Here is a 21,777-nt window from a genome sequence, read left to right as displayed (position 1 = left end):
GGCATAGATTATGGAGAGGTGTGAGTCAACATTTACCTGATTCACATATTGGGGTAAAAGGGCTTTTGATTAAATACCTACAACAGAAAATATAAACTAGATGACAAAATAGAATCTATTTCTGATTTAATATAATGGTTATTTTGTGGGTTGTATATACAAATAATGTTCATTGTGATCCAACTCAATTTACTTATTAAAACATTCTACTGACCCTCGACTAATTGGGAAACACTTTACCTTAACTTAGTATTCAACATTCTTCCTGTTTTGTCTTGCTTTCACAGTCCAAATAATCCAGAGCAGTAGGATAATCATAAAGGTTTTACCTGGGAAAACAGCCCTCAGGAGAGAGCTGAGACTGGTAAAAACACTGGCTCGCTGCTTCTGGGTGTTGGGTGTAGGTGTGCACTGTGGTTTCAGAAGCAATGAAATGTATACAGAAAGATCTTAGCACAGGATTCCAACATTGGTATCTCTAATGCTGCAATCTCAGCAGCAGCGCAATCTCTCAGCAACCTGTTGGTTGTGATGAAATTTTAAAAGAGAAAGATATTAACTTCAGGCTGTCAAGTAACTTATAAATAAGGATATTTAATTGTGGGACACTCTTGTCTTTGGGGGCTGCTAGAAAAAATGGTACTATGGAAATATTCTATAAAGAATAGTAATCTGTGGCAGGAACACATATGTCTTTTCTGGCCCAGTGAATCTTGAAAGGCATTTGTGGCATTCAACTATCCTCTTAAGGTTGTAGTTCTCAACTTTTGGGCAGTCACATATCATATATCTTGCATATCAGATATTTACTGCATAACATTATCGAAATTAGTCATGAAGTAGCGATGAAAATCATTTCATGGTTGGGAGTCACCATAACATGAGGAACTGTATTAAAGAGTTGCAGCATTAGGAAGGCTGAGAACTATGACTCTAAAGTAATTCTGGCCTCATGGCTGATAAAACTCTCTACAGGTTTTATGGGCAGCATCTTTACCATTGGCCCTACATATAAACACCTCCCTCACCAGACACCTTTTTGATGAAGCCAACAGAAAGTTAGTGATGCTGAGATTGAGACTCTGGTCTCTTGCCACTCAGTCTCAAGAATATATATAATTCCAGTCTGTTTGTCAAAGACTGACCGTCTGTACCCATAAAAAAGCATACTTTTTTTTTTACATATTATAAGTGATTCCCAAATAACTAGCCTATGGTGCATTGAAGACACTCTTTTTGCTTCTCTCTCTTTGGTGATAAATTTATACTAGCTGCACACATGCACATGCACTCATATACTTCATATCTCACCTGTATTCTCCAAATATTCAAAATATTCTCTTTCTGAGAGATTATCTGTCTCTCCTGAAAGAAATAGATGTATATAACCCAACATTTAGCATCCTTGACAATGCTCTGGACTTAACTGGAACTTTCTAATTGAATGGGTCATTTCCACAGGGCAAATGTGAAAACAACAGTTATTTGTCACTCTATCTCATCTCCATCCCAACCTTTCTCTTAGTCTGCTTGAGGTTGCAATCACAAAGAACCTAAGGATGATGATTTACAAAGTTCTGGAAGTCCAAGAATGTGTTGGTGAGGAACTCCATCCCAACCTGCATCATAACATAGTTAAGAAGAGGAAATGGAAATACCCATGTGGAAAAGAAGGGGAGAGGTCATATAGCATGATAGGATGCCATATAGGGGAGGTGCCGGTCTCATTCAAAGCAACCTATGCTAACTGTCTCAAGAAGCCCCACATGAACAAGAATATGTTCCTGAGAGTAAAGCAGTACCTTCTAAAGAACACCAGCTTTACCTCTCATTGTGCCCAACCAATTGATTTTCTTTCACTTCTCAGTGATGCATGGGAACATGGGGCTTGCAGGCTTGCAGTACATGAAACTTTAGAGGATATTCCCAACCACTTGTTGACTAAAGTTATCCTCTATTTCATCCTACCATCTTCAGTACTCTTGAGTAGCCTGGTGCAGTTGAAAGTAAGTCTATTTATTGTGATTCTCCCAGCTAATCGATGGGGAGGGTGAACTTGTAGTCTGCAAGGACTATGCTAAGTTGACCCAATGAGGTATTGGAACTTATCATACATAGCTACTTCACGCTTTTGTTTTCAATGTTTAAATGAATCAATTAGTCCTTGCAGTCTTTCTCTCTTAATACATCTTTTAGACACCATGACTTCTTCCCTCCAGAAATCCCCATGTCAAGCAAACTGCCACTGTACTCCAGAGTCCTGCTTTCCACTCACCCTCCATTCCAATCAAACCGGTGATCTTCAGCACATCTTTTCACCCAATGCTTCTGACTGAGGCCTGGGGGTCAGGGGAATGTCAGCAAGGAGCTGTTAACTAGACAATGTGGACCAGAGATCTCTAAATGGGAGCAGCACTATTGCAGACATGCCTCCTCTCTATACTCATGGAGCATAAGACCTCATACACAAACTCCACAAGATATCCCAGCCAGATGAGAACTTCCTCCAGAGTATCCCAACATATCGCCACAATTCCTAGGTGATAATTCTCAGTACAACTTGGCTGCTCTGGATCCCCCACATTCAGAGGCTGATTTAATCTTTATATTCTATTCACAAAATGAACAACCATTCAGCCTTGCTACTTAGTACACACACACACACACACACACACACACACACACACACACACACACTTCCCTCTCTTTTTCACTAGCCCTTTCATTCAAACTCATGTTCTGGAAGCCATGAGTTTCTTGTCTTCCCCTGTCCTGGCTGTCTTCTTACCACCTACTGTAATAATGTTTGTGAACGACAAGTTGTCCCTCTAGGATTTAAAGTCTTTCTGTCTTATCTCCCTTGGACTTGGACTCTTTTCAAATGGCCCACACACCCCCCACTTCTGAGTTGTAAAGCTGAGAAAGAGGTTTGTTGTGCAAAACCAAACCATTAGGTCTTATCTACTTAGATGGGAGCCTTTGGGAATTTGGCTGCTTGCACTCTGAGGACAACATGAGTTTCAATTTGTCACAGTTACAAGGCTCCTCAAGATTGCCCCCTTCTTTGTGTTGATTGCAGTTGCAATGGTCAGTGAACACTTTTTCATTTTATCAAACACATCCTCAGAGTCCAATTACTCAATAAACCCTGTGTCTCTATAGTCAAGATGGGAATTAATTGGCAAATGTTTGATGATCCCAGATCCTAGTTGTGGTCTCTATAGTTCTAGCAAGAATCTTAGCATTCTCTTCTATATTTACCTTGGAATTTCAAATTTATCACTATTATCATTATTATTATCATTATTATTACTATTATTACTACTATTGTTATTATTATTATTATTATTATTATTATTATTATTATTATTATTAGCCCAGGATTGTAGGGTTCATGTGCTGCATGATAGGAAGGCTTAATCTTAAATTGTCAGAGTTGCTCTTGGAAGGGGATCAAAACTCACGTTGATCGTCCTCCTGACTCACAAGGCAATTGTTATTGTATTTACATTTGGATAAACCTTCCTATGGAAGGTGGCTGCTCATAGCAGTTCATTTGAAACACGTAGGCTTAGATCTGACTTCATGTGTGAGCACAAGCCTGTCATCGTGCATTCCTGGTCACTCTCCGAAGTACATTTGTCTTTCCTCAGTGTTTCTCGGAGCTGGGGAACAGACGTTCCTTCACCTCTACATTAATCCAATTACTAAACACCTGCAGACATGCAATAACAGTTTAGGTGCCAAAAGCCTTAGAAATGGTTTTATAGCAGAATGTAACCGGCTGTCCTGCTATCAGGAATCAGGTTACACACCTGCCAACATCTGAGCCAAAAACATAACACTCGTGGTTTTCACTCCAGGCAGGAATGCTCAGCACACATTATGGATGACTGCGTGACAGGCATGTTAGCTTGATGGCCCAGGTTCCATTAAACATTTGAACTTCTAGTAATGGTATTCAAAGTCACTTTAGTCTTCCAATGGATTCAAAAGGACTATGATAAAACACGATTTTTCTTCCAAGGACAATTAAGGCAATGACACCCCCTAAAATACAATTTGCTGAGCATGAACTCTGGGACAGATTCATCTATTTCAGAATGCATGAGAGGTGGCTACCTGCCAGATGATTGCCTGGATGCCTCATGACTGGGAGGGAATCTGAGCCTATAAAATAATCCCCTTCTACCTACTCATATTATGAAACAAAAGAAGTGGTTGAATTTTTTGGTACTGGAAATCCAAAGACTCTTGTCTTCTTAACTGCTTTAAAACCAGTGAGACAGAGGGTCATGCTGGTATCTTTCTCCAAACTTGGTCATCTACAAAAGAAGTGGGAGTCTGTCAGAAAAACGTCAAACAAGACTGACTGATTATCATCCATACTTTTTCCTGAAACAGATTTTGAATTTTTTTAAAGGCTGCCCATGGGAAAAAAATTTTCTTTAACTAATTTTGAAAGTTTTCAATTGTTGCCTATACTAGGGAGTCACTTAGTCCCTAAGGGACTAAGACATAAACTGAGATGTATGTCAAATGGGAGACAGTGTCTACTGAAATCTTCAAAGCCAAGGCCATGTAGAGACTCTGCATGAAACATGGTGGGTCCTCAGGATGTTAATTAGTTAAATGGGCTCCCAAGTAAAGGAATATGTCCCTTGTTGTGCCCCCAACCCAGTTGCTTTACTGAGGATATCCTTCCCTACCCCTGCTCCATTGTGTATAATGGAGACATCAAAATATGAGAGACTTAGTGTCCTAGGAAATAAAATGAACAGAAAGGGACATTCTCCTTCACAACAGGTCCCACAACTGATCCACCGTCCCATTTAAACATACTGTATTTTTAATACAAGATTTCTCAGTTCCTTGAAGCTACTTTCCATTCTTTTGTTTGTTTGTTTGTTTTTCTAGACAGGGTTTCTCTGTGTAGCCCTAGCTGTCCTGGAACTCACTCTGTAGACCAGGCTGGCCTCAAACTCAGAAACGCTCCTGCCTCTGCCTCCCAAGGCGTGCGCCACCACCGCCCAGTGCTACTTGCCATTCTTAACATCAGAGGACTTCTGGGCAAAGCCCTTACTTGATATCCCAGCAGCAATCAAATTTGCTTTGTGTGTGGAGGTCTTGTCTTCTTACCAAGAACACCAACTCTTCTCAGGCATAGGCGTATGATTATGTGCATCACCTCTGGCAGATTTTCTCCCCCAGACCACTGAGGTTCCAAACTTTGACCTTTCTCCTCTTGGCTCTTTTTTAAAATCTAAAACATATACACAGCCTAGTCTCTTCAGTGAATACCTTCTACCTGCCTTCTAAGTTGTTGCTAATAATAGTGTGGCATCATAGGGGGGGGGGCAGGGTTTTGAAACCCACATAAGCTTCTGAAAGACCCATTTTGAACCTCTACCAGTGCCTATCTTTTGGAAAGATCTGGAATGTCTAATACAAACTACAGGTCAGAGAGCCCTCCTTTCACCACCTCTTGAAATGCCAGCCAGCCCAGAGGATAAACTTTCTCTGATAGAAGATTCAAAGAAGATACACATTCTCTCTGATGCACAAGCTGCAGGACAGGATGCAGCTACCCAGAATGGAAAGAGATGATGAAGGTATGAGAGATGTGAACAGCAGGGAAGAATGGGGACCAGACTGTATCATCAGCCCTTATTGAAAAGGAGGGCTGGCAGCACCCAGAGACGGCTGGTTCCTTTCTTCCCAAGCAGTCAGTGCAAAGGCGAAAAGAACCTGGTAGGGAGGGGCCTTCCAAGACATGGGTCTGCCAACCCCTCCCATTGCAGCCCAACATTCTCAGCCCACATGTAACCTTCAGCCCCTGCCCAGAACACTCAGTGTGACAATAATAATAGCAGTCACAAGAAAATGTAACCTCGATCATACTAACAGCTTTTGAAAAGTAAAATGCTGTGGATATGATTTCAATTAAAACTCACATTGTCTGACTTGTCTCTATGCACAGCCAGAGTTCACCTTCTCCTGCCCCTTTACCTCCTCTATTCAAAACGTAGCCAACAGGAGAGACTGCTTCAATGCATGCTCCAATCGTGAGGAGACAGGGTCTGTGTGCTACACATCACTTCCCATTCCCCAGTCTGCTGTGCTCCCACAGCCCTGGGAATGGCCTTTCTGTTAACCTTTCCTCGAATCAATCATAACATAGGGGAGGAATTGTGGGTAGAGTTGGAGTTTCTCCTCTACCCCCTCCCCCCTCTCTCTCTCTCTCTCTCTCTCTCTCTCTCTCTCTCTCCCCTTCTGTATCTGTCTCTTTCTCTCTCCCCCTGCCCCTCATATTTTTCTTAATTTATGAAAGAACAATTATAAACTTAAAATGAAAATGTTCACATATAAGTGGAGCCTCATTCCTTTCTTGAACCTGTCTCTATGCCGACAGTCCCAGTAATCTGCAACATTTTTTTGAAGGTGACTTTTCCCAAATCAGCTCTATTAATCAGCCAACCAAATAAAGACGGTCAGAGGAGGCTAAATCCTCAGGAGTCCTGATGCATATCCTCAAAGGCAACAGAATTTCTGTGGTCCTAGAAATCTATGGTACCCGTGTTCAACAAGGTGTTGTGGAGACAAGTCCAGCTGCTTGGTTTTATGTAGGCACTCAAATATATACTTCCCTTTGTATCTTCTCCCCATCTTCTTACTCAGATAATTATTATGAGCCTTTTACTAAATAGCTCAAACGTTATCTATACAAAAGCTATGCCAAATCTTCAAAGGAGCTACAAAATGTTCTTCCTTTTGGTTAGGGTGAGTATTCTTTGATGGAGTTTTTTTGGTTTTTTTTTTTTTTCAAGAAAACCCAAACCCAGTGATTGTTTCTCAGATAGTATCTTTCATTAATGTAGGGGAGAGAGGTTAACTGGAGCATTGCAAGTCCAAGAGGGCATTGTCTTTAGAATGATATATATCTGTTCTTGATAAACCTCACATTTCAGAAATCCACATATAAATCAGCTCCAGAAAATGGGAGAAAGAGATATAAGGGAACTCTACTCAAAGCATGACTCACTTACTAGAGCAGTACCACAAAAGATGGCAACAAATATTAAACAGTACAGCAGCAGCATTTTTGGATGGCCAAAAGTGTTAATGATAAAGACCTCATTAGCATTTTCATTACCATTAGATAGATGTACCCACATCACGTTCATTCATACTTAACAGTTCTCCCAAATGAGCTTCTTTTTGTACTAGATGGAAGTTTACACAGATACACCCAACTGGCCAGGGTACAGAGAATAAGAGACCAAGAATGTTCAGCCCTAAATAAGACATCTCTATAACATCTGCCCCTCCCATGACTCAGGGATCATTGCTTGGAAGAAGGAGTGGAAAGAATGTAAGTGTCAATGACAGTGAATGATTACAAGAAAACAGTGCTCTGGATACAGCAGGACAGTTACACTTGGCATCATAGTGGTTATAACAACTTGTACAAGACCTTACAAGCACAAGCCAGACAAAAATCTAGAGATGTAAGTGAGCACACAAAGTCCCATATCTACCTGAGGATCTATTGGTAAATGATAGCATCTGGAAGAGGGAAAATAGTTTCCATAAAGGTGTGGCCATTTTCCTGGTATTTGACCATACTCCAATGGGAAGCTACACATCTAAGAGTATAAAGGCAGCACAAACTGGACTTGATAAGTTTTCAAATAAATAATAATAAAGGAGTATAAATGTTGGGTAGATAGGAAAAGGATGTCTTGGAGAGTTTGAGAAAAAAGTTGAATATGATCAAAATGTATTGTATGAAATTCCTCAAAAAAACTAATAAATATGTAAACAAATTAATAAAATACTATAGGAGTTGAAACTATAAAAAAACAGCAACCATTGTCTTTAAACAATAGTTGTGCTTTATTATGAAGCAAAACAGAGCTGCTTGGAATGAATGTATTTTAAATATTAAGGAAGAAAGAAAGACAAAAGAAGGGAGGAAGGAGAGAGAGAATGAGGTGGGTGAGAACTGGAAGGAATAAGATGATAGCTTAGTTGGTAAAGTGAATGATTTGCAAGCACAAGGATCCGCACTTGTTCCCAGAACCCCATTTTGTTTTCTGATCTGATACACAGTAGTATACTTATAATTCCAGCACTAGGGAGGCAGATATAGGTGGATCCTGACACCAATCAGGCTAGCCTACTTGGTTAGTTACAGACCAGTGAAATAACCTGCCCCAAATCAAAGGCAGATGTCACCTGAGGTCAATGTCTAAAGTTTTCTTCTGGCCCCAATATAATCATATGGTCCTTACAAGAAGGAATTGGCATGTCAGAATCACAGAGGCCATACAGTGACAACCATAGATGTTACAGTGATTGAGTACACTAGATAAAGATCAGAGACAGATTCTAAAGTGAGAAAAGACAAAGAAATGGATTTTTCTCTAGAGACTTCAAAGAAATACAGCCTGCTGAAAAGCATTAGACTTCTAACCTCCAAAACTGTAAGAGAATAAGTTTGTGTTATAAACCACTAAGTTAATGGTGGTTTGTTTCCTCTTCATTAGGAAAGTATTGCAAAGGGAAACGCTCCCTAATAAGGTCACATCAGTCATTTCTACTTCATCTATCTCATTTACCATTAAAGTCTCTCCAACTCGTCAGCTAAGGACGCATTTTAGGAGAATGTTGTGAGCATCACACCTTAGGAGACGATGGTGCTGTTACCACAGGAGATGTGCACATACTCAGACAAGGCGAAAAAGTGATTAATAAGAGCTTCTGCTTCAGTTAAATATTTAGCACAAACTGAATTAATCCTTATAATTTCTCTATTAAGCTCCAAGGTAATAAGTCTTCAAGATGCTGCACTGAGTAACACTTATACCAAAGAAGTTCATCTAGCTATCGACCTCAAGGTCTTAGGACAAGTTATGTATATGGTTGATCTGATGACGTCTGAACTGAGTTTTAATGGGTCTATTTGTTAGATTTCCAAAGCTTTGCATGCCTTGCCCTCCAAAACGACTTACAATAGAGGCATAAGGCAGAGACTTGCCCTCACACTGGGTAATCAGTACAACCCAACCTTTGACTCCTACCACAGCAGCACCCCATTTTCATCTTCTTTCTCAATTAAACCCAATATTCTGATGCCCTTATGCCTTGGCCCAGAATAAAACAGCTTGTAAGAGTGTATAAAACACAGTGTTGAACACAATAGCATTCTCCAAAGAATGCCATTAATCTACTGAACCTCTCCCAAATGAGCAAAGGAAAAATAAAAGTGGCCAGAAAATTTAACTCCTCATGAAGGAAGCATCTACAAGTCTTCTGATGAACCTCAAAGACCAAAACATTTCCTGCCTATGGAAATATTCCCAGATCTTGAGCACTGCTTCACTATCTTGCTACCATTCTCAGGAGGTATAGTGCAGCCATTGCAGATGGGAATGAAGCACCTCTATCCTTCATGGTCCGATATTTTCTTAACACACTGAAAGATTGAAGTTGGTATTCAGGAAGAAGCTAGAGTAAGTCACTCGACACATATAAAGACCATCTTGATGGAGAGGGGAGGAGGTTATTAGAAATACAAATAAAAACATGAACTTAAAGGATGAACCACAGCTGTGAGGCTGGCAGGGCAGATTAAACTGCACATCACTCTCCCATGTGCTCTAATCTCTTGTCATTGTAGCTTCTGTCTCCCTGGTGATTTTGAATCAGTCTTAGAGGAAACTCCAATACTCTCATCAGAAGTTGGCCATGTTAAACTCTTTTCTCATAGTACTCAGGAGAATGTCCAACTATGCATTACTCAGTGCTGAAGGTTCAAGTTACATCTGTCTGAAAAACAGGGAATGTGGTGGATTGTCTGTAACAACAGTGTCAGCATCCCTTCTGTTCTTACAAGTTCGTGGCACTCTCTCATCCACCTCCCCACCCCAAGAAGCTGGCTGGATTCAGCCATCCAAATGTAGCAGCTGGCTAACTTCTTCTGTCTGTCCCTTGGAATCTACCCTCTAACTGAAGACATTCAAGTCAGATAATTGAATGATGAGTGACCACATGGAGAGGAGCCAGATGGAATAGAGCCAAGGTTCCTAGTCAGACCTGGGGCAAAGAAAGATAGCGTCACAAAGCTTCAACCAAACCACAGAATTGGGAGACAGTAAGTTGTAGCTAAGCTAAGTTTGGGGGTGATTTGTGATACAGCAATTCAAATTGAGACAGTGGGGCACAAGTTCTCTAAAATGCCTGCTTGTCTAATGCCCCTTGCATGTAATTGTTCTTCCCCCATAGGACTCATCCAAAATAATACAACTAAGATGTTGGTGTTTCAGGAGATATGCTTGTACCCAGAGGTTCTCCACAGGTAATACACCATGCTCACCATGGAGAATTTAGAGGCAGAACCTACTTCTGTGAGCTTTGGACCCTGCTATCTCACCAGAAAAATAGGAGCAGTGAATGGCTACTACCAACCTCTCCATATCTAGAGCTTTTTTTTTATCAGTAAAAGAAAGGAAGAAATGCATGTTAGAGAAATATTGGGTGGGTAACCAAAAGAGGATTATGTTATAATAACAATGAGGATTGTATTTCATAAAGTCTTCAGTTCATAAGTTCATGGCTAGAAACAAGGTTCCCTTTGAAACAGCTCAGCAAAGCTCTGAGAATCAAGCATGAGTTTTACATGTCTGGTCTCTGCTCTGGTAATCAGGCACGGTATGCAACTGCAGTCCAGTCCAACAATAGAGAAAACTTAACTCAGCCCAATGATGTGGGAAAGCAGCTGCCCACCTGGTGTGACTTAGAAACACGCGGAGCTCGCAGCAACTCCAGCCAAAGAGTGGAGGCAGAGGCTGCAATATATCTGAGCTTCTAGGAGAGAACACGTAGAAGGGAAAACAGGTCAGATCCTAAAGGAAAAAAAGAACAAAAATGATCCTCGACAATAAGAGTTCACAAGAGCATTCCAGAAAACAGCTCCCAACACACGTTTACAGTTTAAAGATTCCAGTGTTTAATGATGTCAGAGGTTCTTGGGCAGGTTATCTGGCAGAGGGAGAAGGCCTGTGATTCTAATTGTAATAATGGCAACCATATTGCTTCAGCTGTCCTTACAAAATGAGCAGGCATTCTGGTTCCAGGGAACCTACTCAAAGCAACAGTCTCACCTCTGGGAGGCAAATGAGCACACTACAGTTGCTCAGCTCTGGGGACATGTGAAGATTCAACCTGTGCCCAGGTTTTGCTCCAGGATGGAGCCTGAAGCAGGAGAGATGGAGAGCTCAATCAGGAAACCCTAGTAGATTCAGACAAGTTTCATTTGCTGTGTTTTGAGGAGCAAAACCTTCTCTCTGAGTCTCCATCCTCTGCAAAGTCAGAGTTGGGCGGGATGACTATTAGAGAGACTTTCTAAATCTTACTTCTGTATTTTTAAAAAGCATTTGATATATTTTCTTCTTTCTGGAAACTAACGTAAAGTTGTCTGCAGTAAATTTCTATGCTCCCCTGCTGGGATATATTATTTCAGATTGTTCTTCTTGTTGTGAAAAATTACAACAGTGCAGAGCACAAAATGCCTATCCTCAAAGTCAAGGCGGTAATAGTCTGAGCGAGAGGCTAAGAGTTCACCCAGGCCTTGTGTAATGACTTGGTGCTTTATTGGTTAGTTTTTATTAGAGGTTTCGGTCAGATGCTGTGCTGTGGTCAGGACACTTTCTGTTTGGTCCTGGGGGACATTTCTTATTGAGATGTTCTTTGTGGCATACAGGGTGAATAATTCAATGTTTATGAGTGTTTCAAGGACACTTGAAAAGAAAGTACTTCATCTCCAAGCACATAAAATGGATCCCTCATGTAAAAAGTCAGCTTGCTTTATCCCCTTGGCCCTGTGGTCTTTACTTGTGCTTTTTTCTCCTTCTCTCAACTTTTGTTATTCTAACTTCTACTTTCATACATTGGTAGTGCGGTGGTCGAATCTAGCAAGATTGGACTATTGATTTTCCCTAAATCATTCTAAGATTAACTGGTTCCTGTGTGGATATTATGGGCAACATGTGAATCTGTGAGCTCATGTTTTCATTGTGTATCAATATTTATTAATATAAAAGCGATCTTGTGGGTTTCTGTGAGTATTTCTCAGCCTCCTTACACGGGTTTAATCCTAGCTTTAAGTTATTTGACACCAATGTCTGCTGCATGATTTATTTTTTTATGTTTCCCTACACATTGTTGTCCACCGCTTGATTTTCCTAACCATCTGTTACTTTATTTTCTTTTACATGACATATTAATATCCTATTTAATTTTATATATTCTATTTAATTTAAACCAAAGTGATTAATTTTTTCCCTGTGAGATAAAATGTGTGTTGCATTTATCCTTGTTTCTGAGACCTTTCATCTTGTTTTAATACTTTTTTCTGTTTTCATGCCATCCTGTTGCAGTGCAGTTTTTCTCTGTTATTATTTCTATTTATTCTTGTACTGTCTTCGCTGACCTCTCTTTCTTTTTTAAAAAAAGGTTTATTTATTTCTCTCTTTCTTTCTGTCTTTCTGTCTTTCTTTCTGTCTTTCTTTCTGTCTTTCTGTCTGTCTTTCTTTCTTTCTTTTTTTCTTTCTTTCTTTCTTTCTTTCTTTCTTCCTTCCTTTCTTTCATTTTATGTAAGTACACTATAGCTGTCCTCAGACACCCCAGAAGAGGGAGTCAGATCTCCTTACAGATGGTTGTGAGCCACCATGTAGTTGCTGGGCTTTGAACTCAGGACCTTGGAAGAGCAGTCAGGTGCTCTTACCAGCTGAGCCATCTCACCAGTCCCTGACCTCTCTTCCTTTCTGCATCTGTATGCATATCGGATGCATATGCATGCTCACATGTGTGTCAGGACACAGATATCTACATGGAGGAGGTGTTCTATCCTCAAGCATTCTCCACCACATATTTAGAAGCAAAGTCTCTCACTTCAACCCAGAGCTCAGGATGCTGGTTAAGCTAGTGTACCTATTCAGCTACTCTAGAAAGAAATCCTTTTCTCTGCCTCCCATAGGTTGACCTCTGAACTTTCTTGGTTTTCACATAGGTCTGAGGCCCAAACTCTGATCCTCATCCTTGCAGGGCATGTGATTTGCCCGTGAAGCCAACTCCTGTATGTCTGTCTATTTCCTCTCCAGATTTAATTCCAATGTCGATTCTTATTTTCTGTCTGCTTTTCCCTAAAAGTCCTGGAAGACTTTTCTATGCTCCTATTTCAACCTCCATTGTCTTTCACAGTGCTATAAGACATTTGGTTTTAGAATACTATTCAGTTGTGTTACAAGGGGCTTAGAAAAAAATCCACCCAGGTTTGTTCCTTAGGAATGTATTTTTCAGACTGAGACTAGAAATAATCATCAAACACTTTCTGGGGTACTCTTACTCTTGCATTGAATTTATTTCTATCTGAAAAGCTCTGAATTTTCAGGTCTTTGGCAGCCTCCTGCAGGAGGTTCATAAATGTCTATGTTCTTGTCCTTTCTAGTCATTCAAAGAAGGAAGTCTGTCTTTTTGCCTTGTAGCCAGTGATCACCTCACTTAAGCGTTCATGGATGGCTCTCATAGCACTTACCCTTTGCTCAGACATTGAAAATGGTGAAAATCCATTCCAGGCTCTGCTAAGGAGGCTTATGAGGGGCATAGCAAATGGATGAGGTTAAAACGATACTGTGGTGAAAGAATAGGCTACAGAACTCAAGGTATGTGAGAACTCCTTCTTAGTTTTTGATTCTTTGCAGTAGTGGACTTACGACTCTAAAGGTTCCATATCAAATGATCACTACCTCCTCTGTGACCTACTCCAATCTTCTTTCTCCATCAAGAAAACAGTTAAAATACCAGCATCTACCTCATAACATTGCTGCAGGTAATAAACAAAGCTCCCTATACATATTATAGTATATAACACATAATAAGAGAGATAATGTTACCTGACGTTGGCTCATATTCAGGTGGGACTTGTTAGGTTTATGAGAAACTGATGGAAACTAATAGAAGACACTCCAGACTAAAACAAACAAAAAATACGAGAGAGACAGAGACAGAGACAGAGAGAGACAGAGAGACAGAGAGAGACAGAGAGAGAGAGACAGAGAGAGACAGAGACAGAGAGAGACAGAGACAGAGAGAGACAGAGACNGAGAGAGACAGAGAGAGAGAGACAGAGAGAGACAGAGACAGAGAGAGACAGAGACAGAGAGAGACAGAGACAGAGAGAGACAGAGACAGAGACAGACAGACAGACAGACAGACAGAGACAGACAGAGACAGAGACAGAGAGACAGACAGACAGACAGACAGAGAGACAGAGAGAGAGACAGACAGAGAGAGACAGAGAGAGAGAGAGAGAGAGAGAGAGAGAGAGAGAGAGAGAGAGAGATAGAAGCCAATAGTAAGTTACCAATTCAGTCTATGAGCATCCTGGGTATAGAGTCAGGAAATGAAGAGTCAAAGTTGACTTATAGCTGCAGTTTCATCCTAGATCAGAGGATGGAAACCGAATTTCCCCACAAGATCTCAGGGATATGCAATCACCTCCACCAAGAGCTATGTTCTACAAACTGATCTGGGAAGGTATCTTCAAGGCAGTATCCATTCTCTACCTAGAGTGCTTTCAAAGCTGAATGGAGATTAGTGATCATAGATTGTAATCTCAAGAACATGACTGAAAATAGCAATAAAGTTGAATCCAACTACACCAGGGGGACTATAAGCCTCCTGAAAGATGGGAATCCCATGAGAACATTATAATCAACTATACATGCATGCTAAGCCATCTGAAAACTTCTATAGAATATTTCCCCCTTCACCCTCTCCACATTTCTTCCTCTTTCATCTTCATGGTCTCCTTCTTTTGTTCAGTTTTCCCCCAAACATAGGCCCCCAGAAGGGGGTAATTAATATAAAAGTATGCAAGGACCATACTTTGCAATCTAAGACTAGTTGTTCATGTTTTTAAAATTAAGTAAGCAAACAAGTTATTTGATTGACCTAAGAAATTACATATCAATTTGCTGTTTGCCAATCTTTATGATAACCATTTATTCAGTAGGAGAAGAACTGTTCTACAGACAAAATGGGGGCTTGCTAACTTGACATAGTACACATAAAATGATGTGTATTATCTCAAATAATAATGTACACCATCTTACCTGGCAACTCAATAGCACTGAAATTCAAACTATTTAACAAGTAGCACAGTATAGGCCACCAGAGCAGATACTCGTTATAAGAATGAAGCCAGGTTTGGGGAACATTCCTATTGTGGACAATTTTATATTTCTTTTTTTTTTTTTCTCTCAAGACAATCAAATCCTTTTTATTTATTTATTTTTTAAATATATTTTATTACGTATTTTCCTCAATTACATTTCCAATGCTATGCCAAAAGTCCCCTATACCCTCCCCCCNCTCCCCCATTTCCCCCCCCCCCTCCCCTTTTTTTTTTTTTTTTTTTTTTGGCCCTGGCGTTCCCCTGTACTGGGACATATAAAGCTTGTGTGTCCAATGGGCCTCTTATGAGACAAATGGACTTAACAATTTTATATTTCTATCTGATGGCTTTGGAGGGGACTGAGGTAGAGAAACCTGTGTAGCAAGGATAGCATACTAGCACTCATGCTGTCCAAAAACAAAACAAAACAAACAGAACAAAAACAAAAGCAAAAAAACTTGTTTTCCAGGTTTTCACATAGTCTGTTCATTTGTGTGTGGGGAGTGTGTAAATTTAAATAGGAATAGTAAAAATTCTATTCGCATACTAATTGCTTGTCTAAAAATCTCTGAAATTTCTAAGATAATTTATTTTATCATTAATTAAACCTTATAGGTATCTGGAAACACAGAAACAGATTATTGCCTGCATCGAATGGTGCCTCTACTCCCAGAATGTTCAGGAGCGCCAGCAAGAATTCAATGTCTGTAAGTAAGTAGTCTCTGTATTGTGGCCCACAAAAGCCAGCATCAGGTATCTGTGCAAACACAAATGTGAGCGTCTTAAGATTGGATGATGTTTGCTTGCTTTGCTGTTACTTTTGGAATTTTGCTTGATGTTTAGTAAAATTAAAAACTAGAACTGAATATTCCCCTAAACCACTAATTGTTTTACAACAAACCTTAATGTTCCTCCCTAATCTCCACTGGAGTCAGCCCAACCGAAACAAAGCTTTAGCCTTCTCATGCTGATTAAACCTCTCCACACACACACACATACATACATACACACACACACACACACACACACACACACACACACATCCCTCCTCATCCCCCAAATGATCACAAACTTTAACGAAAAAGACCACAACTAGTATCTCTAAAATATAACATCCTTTTTTGGGGATCATTATTCCTCTGTTTTCCTCAGGGTTTTGTTTTGTTTTGTTGTTTTGTTTTGTTTTGTTTTCCCCACAGCTATCAGAATTCCCTGAATTTTTTTCCTGGGACTCAACTTTCACCATGAAAAATAATATCTTCCCAGTGGGTTGGACTTTAGAACCAATTAATCTTGAAAATAACTTTTTTACATTAGATATTTTCTTTATTTACATTTCAAATGCTATCCCAAAAGTTCCCTATACCCTCCCACTGCCCTGCTCCCCTCCCCACCCACTCCCACTTGGCCCTGGCATTCCCCTGTATTGGGGCATTTAAAGTTTGCAATACCAAGAGGTCTCTCTTCCCAATAACTTTAAGATATTTTTCATCAAAATGATGTACTCACAGGTTACTTTAGGAACAGGTGAAATTCCTAATGAAAACTAAAAGAATCCCAGAGATTTTAGGAAACATTAGAATTAAAATAGAAAAGATTAATATCTCTTGTGGGGGAAAAAATGGACTAGCTCATCCTTTGCCTGTGATGATTTGCCCATCTTTGTGTGCATACCTGCCCCTGTGTGTGTGTGTGTATGTGTGTGTGCATTCGTGTGTCTGTCTGTCTGTCTGTCCACATGTTTGTGTGTGGGAGGAGCAGGAACAGGGAAAGATAAAGAGATAGGTTCTTGTAATGTAGCTCTGACTGTCCTCAAACTAACTATGTAGACCAAGCTGGCTTTGAACTCACAGAGATCTGCCTGCTTTTTGATTGCTGGGGTTAGAAGTGTGTTCCATCATGCCTAGCACCTTTAATGCCTTAGCTTGAAAATGGATGCCATCTTTCCTGGGTCTATCCATAGACTGAGGTCGAGGTATTTCCACCTTAACCTAAAGATGGGAGATTTTTTTGCAGAACACAACACCGGAGAGAATTTTTCCAGGCCTTTGAAGGTTATATAGACACACCATAAGCATGTCCAGTTTAGGCTACATCATACCACACAGGTGTCCACAGAACACGAAGTATGACTTGCATAATTTATGAGGTTATTTGATGCCTTTGGCCAGTGTAGTCTCTAATTCTTTTCCAATACTTTTTAAATCATTATATATGAAATCTTCCATACACTGTTGACTTTAAACACATCAAATGATTATTATATACTTATTGACATAATAACCAAATGCTTCTCGTATTCTTTAGAGTGTGTGGATGTTCAGTTACATGAGTTTGTGTGTACCACATGTGTTAAGAGGCCAGTGAAAATCAGAAGTGGGCATCAGGTCTCCTAGAATTGGAGTCACTGGCAGTTGTAAACCTCCATTTGATTTCTGGGAATAGAATGAGGATTCCTTTACAAGGAGAAGCCCCTCCTCCACATCCTTTCACAATCCAAAATACCCTTCCTTTGCTTGATCTTTTACAATATCAATGATATAGAATATGCTAAGCATAGTGGTTAAGCATTTATTGGTTTTTATCTGCTTTCTTCATCATCATAACCTCTACCACTACCTCCCACCGTTCTTCTCGTACCTGTTTTCCTCTTAAATAAAGATTGAATGCCCCTTCTTTTTAAGCATTTCTGATCATCTAGTCAGAATAAATTATACCATGCCCATATTCTGTACCTCTTTTCTCTGTTCGTCGTTTATTTTATTTAACTTTGCATCAGAGACAGTTTATTGCAGACATTTTTATTATTGGTTGTTTGAATATGTAGTCTCACCCATTGGCGTTTGAGCTTCTTGAAAGAAGGAATCAAATCTGGTTTGGAAGCAGATCTGTCCACTCCCTGGTTTTGTTTTATGTTTCCTCGTTGTTACTTTTTGTTATTTAATGTTTGTTGTTACAAATTTATAGTCCCTTCTTTGTAGAAACTGTTTTTCCCATACTGAATGCATGGCTGTCATAGAAAAAAAATGTATATATATATATATTTTTTTTTTCAAGCCAGGTTGATCAAATAGTTTGTTTGCTTTTTTTTTTTTTTTTTAACATGAGTAACTAACCTAAGTTTGCAATGTATGGACTTTGCATTTTTCCATACTCTTTCACACTCCATGTGTGCAGATTAACTAGGGGGAAAACAATATTCACAAAAAGTGGGAGAGGACAAAGAAGAGGAGGAAAGACAGAAAGAGAAAGGAGAGGAGGGGAACAATCCCAGAGATTGTTTCTTACAGTTCCCAGATGTTTGAGCACTCAAATCTAATTGGTGTATCAGTTAAATTGGCTTGGTCAGTAAATAGACTTATTTTGTCAATGGTTTGCTATTTATTGTGGACTTTTAATTTTTGTACCCTGTACTCATTCTATAAGTTATTCTATAAAGTCAACTATGGTTGCTTTTCAAATCAACATTTAAAAAATTGAATCGAAGCCTGGTTAACAATCAACAGAAAGATCTGACAACCCAACATACACTCATGCAGCTATCCAGATGTGATTTTCTTTGGATCTCTTCAGAATTAAATGTCTGGGTTGCTCTTGATATTTTCTCAGACTATCCTCTGACCCCTAAATTAAGTTGAAAGTATTATAGGAAGTAATGGAAGATTTGTTTGGGTTTCAAATCCCAAAACCTGACCTTCTACCTCTCAGCCCCAAACTACACAGGATATTTCTATAGTAAATCAAAGCCAAAGTGTATTTAGGACAGAGCCAAAGAAAAAGGAAAGCAAAGACTTAAAATAGCCAATAGAGTCATTTTTATTGTGATTTAAAGATAATCTGTCAGCACACAGCCAACTTGAGGGACTAAAGTCATTGGACTCTTAGGGTAATGATATAATTCTTACAGGGAACCTCAACTATCCCATCTTTATCCTTGGTTACTTCAGCATGGCCTCATGTTCCTTGGAGCTAGAACACAGAATAAACAAACCCCACATTGCACCTTCTAACCATGGGAATAATTACTTGGGGTCCAGAACTCAGTTCTTTGCCTTCATTTCTCCTTTTCTTACAGTTCCCACATTTATGTCTTACTGCTATTCAGTAGACACTGCAATTTTCGATTTATAACCACATTTGTCAAGATTAAGACTTCACATCAGCTGCATTTCTCCAGATGCACTGTACTTAAGGATGCAGCCAAATGTCCAAAGTCCTTGCCAAAATCACATCTCCAGTCCCTTCCTTAGTCACTTGACTGGCTCCATTATCATCACATCAAATCATCCATGTCTTCCATTTGAGACCTCCTTTCTCACGCACAGTTAATGGGCATGGCTTCTAAATCTTGGAACAGATTCTGCATTCGATATGTAATACAGTTCCCTACTACCTATTAAAATGAACAAATGTGTAGATACACACAGAATATACCTTTGGTCTTTACATTTACCTAATAAAAAAATATCCCATATCTCCTTACTGCCTCCTTTATGTAATCATCAAGACTAACCAGATCATTATAATCTCCATTCTCTACATGCAAACTATCCAAAGTCATATTAACATAATGAAGTTTTAGCATCCATATTACACAAGTACCTCTCACGGCCTATCATTTTCTCTTTCTTTTTTTATTAGATATTTTCTTTATTTATATTTCAAATGTTATCTCCTTTACTGGTTTCCCCTCCAAAAAATCCCCTATCCCCTCTACCCTCCCCCTGCTCATCAACCCACCCACTCCTGCTTCCTGGCCCTGGCATTCCCGTACACTGGGGCACAGGGGAAATTTTCCTAAACAGAAAACCAATACCTTATGCTTTAAGATCAAAAATTAATAAATGAGACCTCATAAAATTGAAAAGCTTCTATAAGGCAAAGGACACTGTCAATAGGACAAAAAGACAACCAACAGATTGGGAAAAGACCTTTACCGATCCTACATCCGATAGAGGGCTAATATCCAATAAATACAAAGATCTCAAGTGGACTGACTCCAGAGAATCAAATAACCCCATTAAAAAATGAGGTACGGAGGTAAACAAAGAATTCTCAACTGAGGAATACCAAGTGGCTGAGCAGCACCTAAAGACATGTTCAACATCCTTAGCAATCAAGGGAATTAAAATCAAAACAACCCTGAGATTCTACCTCACACCAATAGGAATGGCTAAGCTCAAAAACTCAGTTGACAGCAGGTGCTGGAGAGTAGGTGGAGAAAGAGTAACACTCCTCCATTGCTGGTGGGATTGCAAGCTGGTACAAACACTCTGGAAATCAGTGTGGTGGCTTCTCAGAAAATTGGACATAGTTTTACCAGAGGATCCAGCAATACCACTCTTGGGCATATACCTAGAAGATGTTCCAACTTAATAAGGGCACATGCTCCACTATGTTCACAGTAGCCTTATTTATAATAGCCAGGAGCTGGAAAAAACCCAGATGTCCCTTAATAGAGGAATGGGTACAGAAAATGTGGCACATTTACACAACGGAGTACTACTCAGCTATTAAAAACAATGAATTTATAAAATTCTTAGACAAATGGATGGATCTGGAGGATATCATCCTGAGTGAGGTAATACAATCACAAAAGAACACACATGATATGCACTCACTGATAAGTCAATATTAGCTCAGAAGTTTGGAATACCCAAGATACAATTCAAAAACCACATGATACTCAAGAAGAAGGAAGACCAAAATGTGGATACTTCGAGCTTTCTTAGAAGGAGGAACAAAATACCCATGGAAGGAGTTACAGAGACAAAGTATGGAACAGAGACTGAAGGAAAGACCATCCAGAGACTGTTCCATCTGGGGATCCATCCCATATACAACCACCAAAACCAGACACTATTGTGATGCCAGCAAGAGCTTGCTGACAGGAGCCTACATAGCTGTCTCCTGTGAGGCTCTGAATGCTCACAATGATCCATTGGACAGACCACAGGGTCCCCAAATGAAGGATCTAGAGAAAGTACCCAAAGAGCTGAAGGTGTTTGCATCCCCATAGGAGGAACAACAATATGAACTAACCAGTACCCCCCAGAGCTCCCTGGTACTAAACCACCAACCAAAGAAAACACATAGTGGGACTCATTGCTCTAGCTGCATATGTAGCAGAGGATGGCCTAGTTGGACATCAATGAGAGGAGAGGCCATGGTTTCTGTGAAGGTTCTATGCCCCTGTATAGGGGAATGCCAGGGCCAAGAAGCAGGAGTAGGTCTGTTGGTGAGCATGGGAAGGGGAGAAGCCATAGGGGGTTTTTGGAGGGGAAACCTAGAAAGGGGTTAACATTTGAAATGTAAATAAAGAAAATATCTAATAAAAGTATATCTTTCAATAGCTTCATGAGAAACAAATATTACTGTAAAGTGCCTATACAGTACGTATTTAAACTGTGTTTTTAAAAGACATAAAGCATTGATAAGACCTTTTAAACCAAGTTAAGTGTACTTTTTATTATTTTTTTAATTAGGTATTTTCAAAATTTACATTTCAAATGCTATGCCAAAAGTCCCCCATACCCTCC

This window comes from Mus caroli, chromosome 12, assembly GCF_900094665.2.
Source record: "Mus caroli chromosome 12, CAROLI_EIJ_v1.1, whole genome shotgun sequence".
Classification (NCBI taxonomy): Eukaryota; Metazoa; Chordata; class Mammalia; order Rodentia; family Muridae; genus Mus; species Mus caroli.
This window is presented reverse-complemented; position numbering follows the sequence as displayed.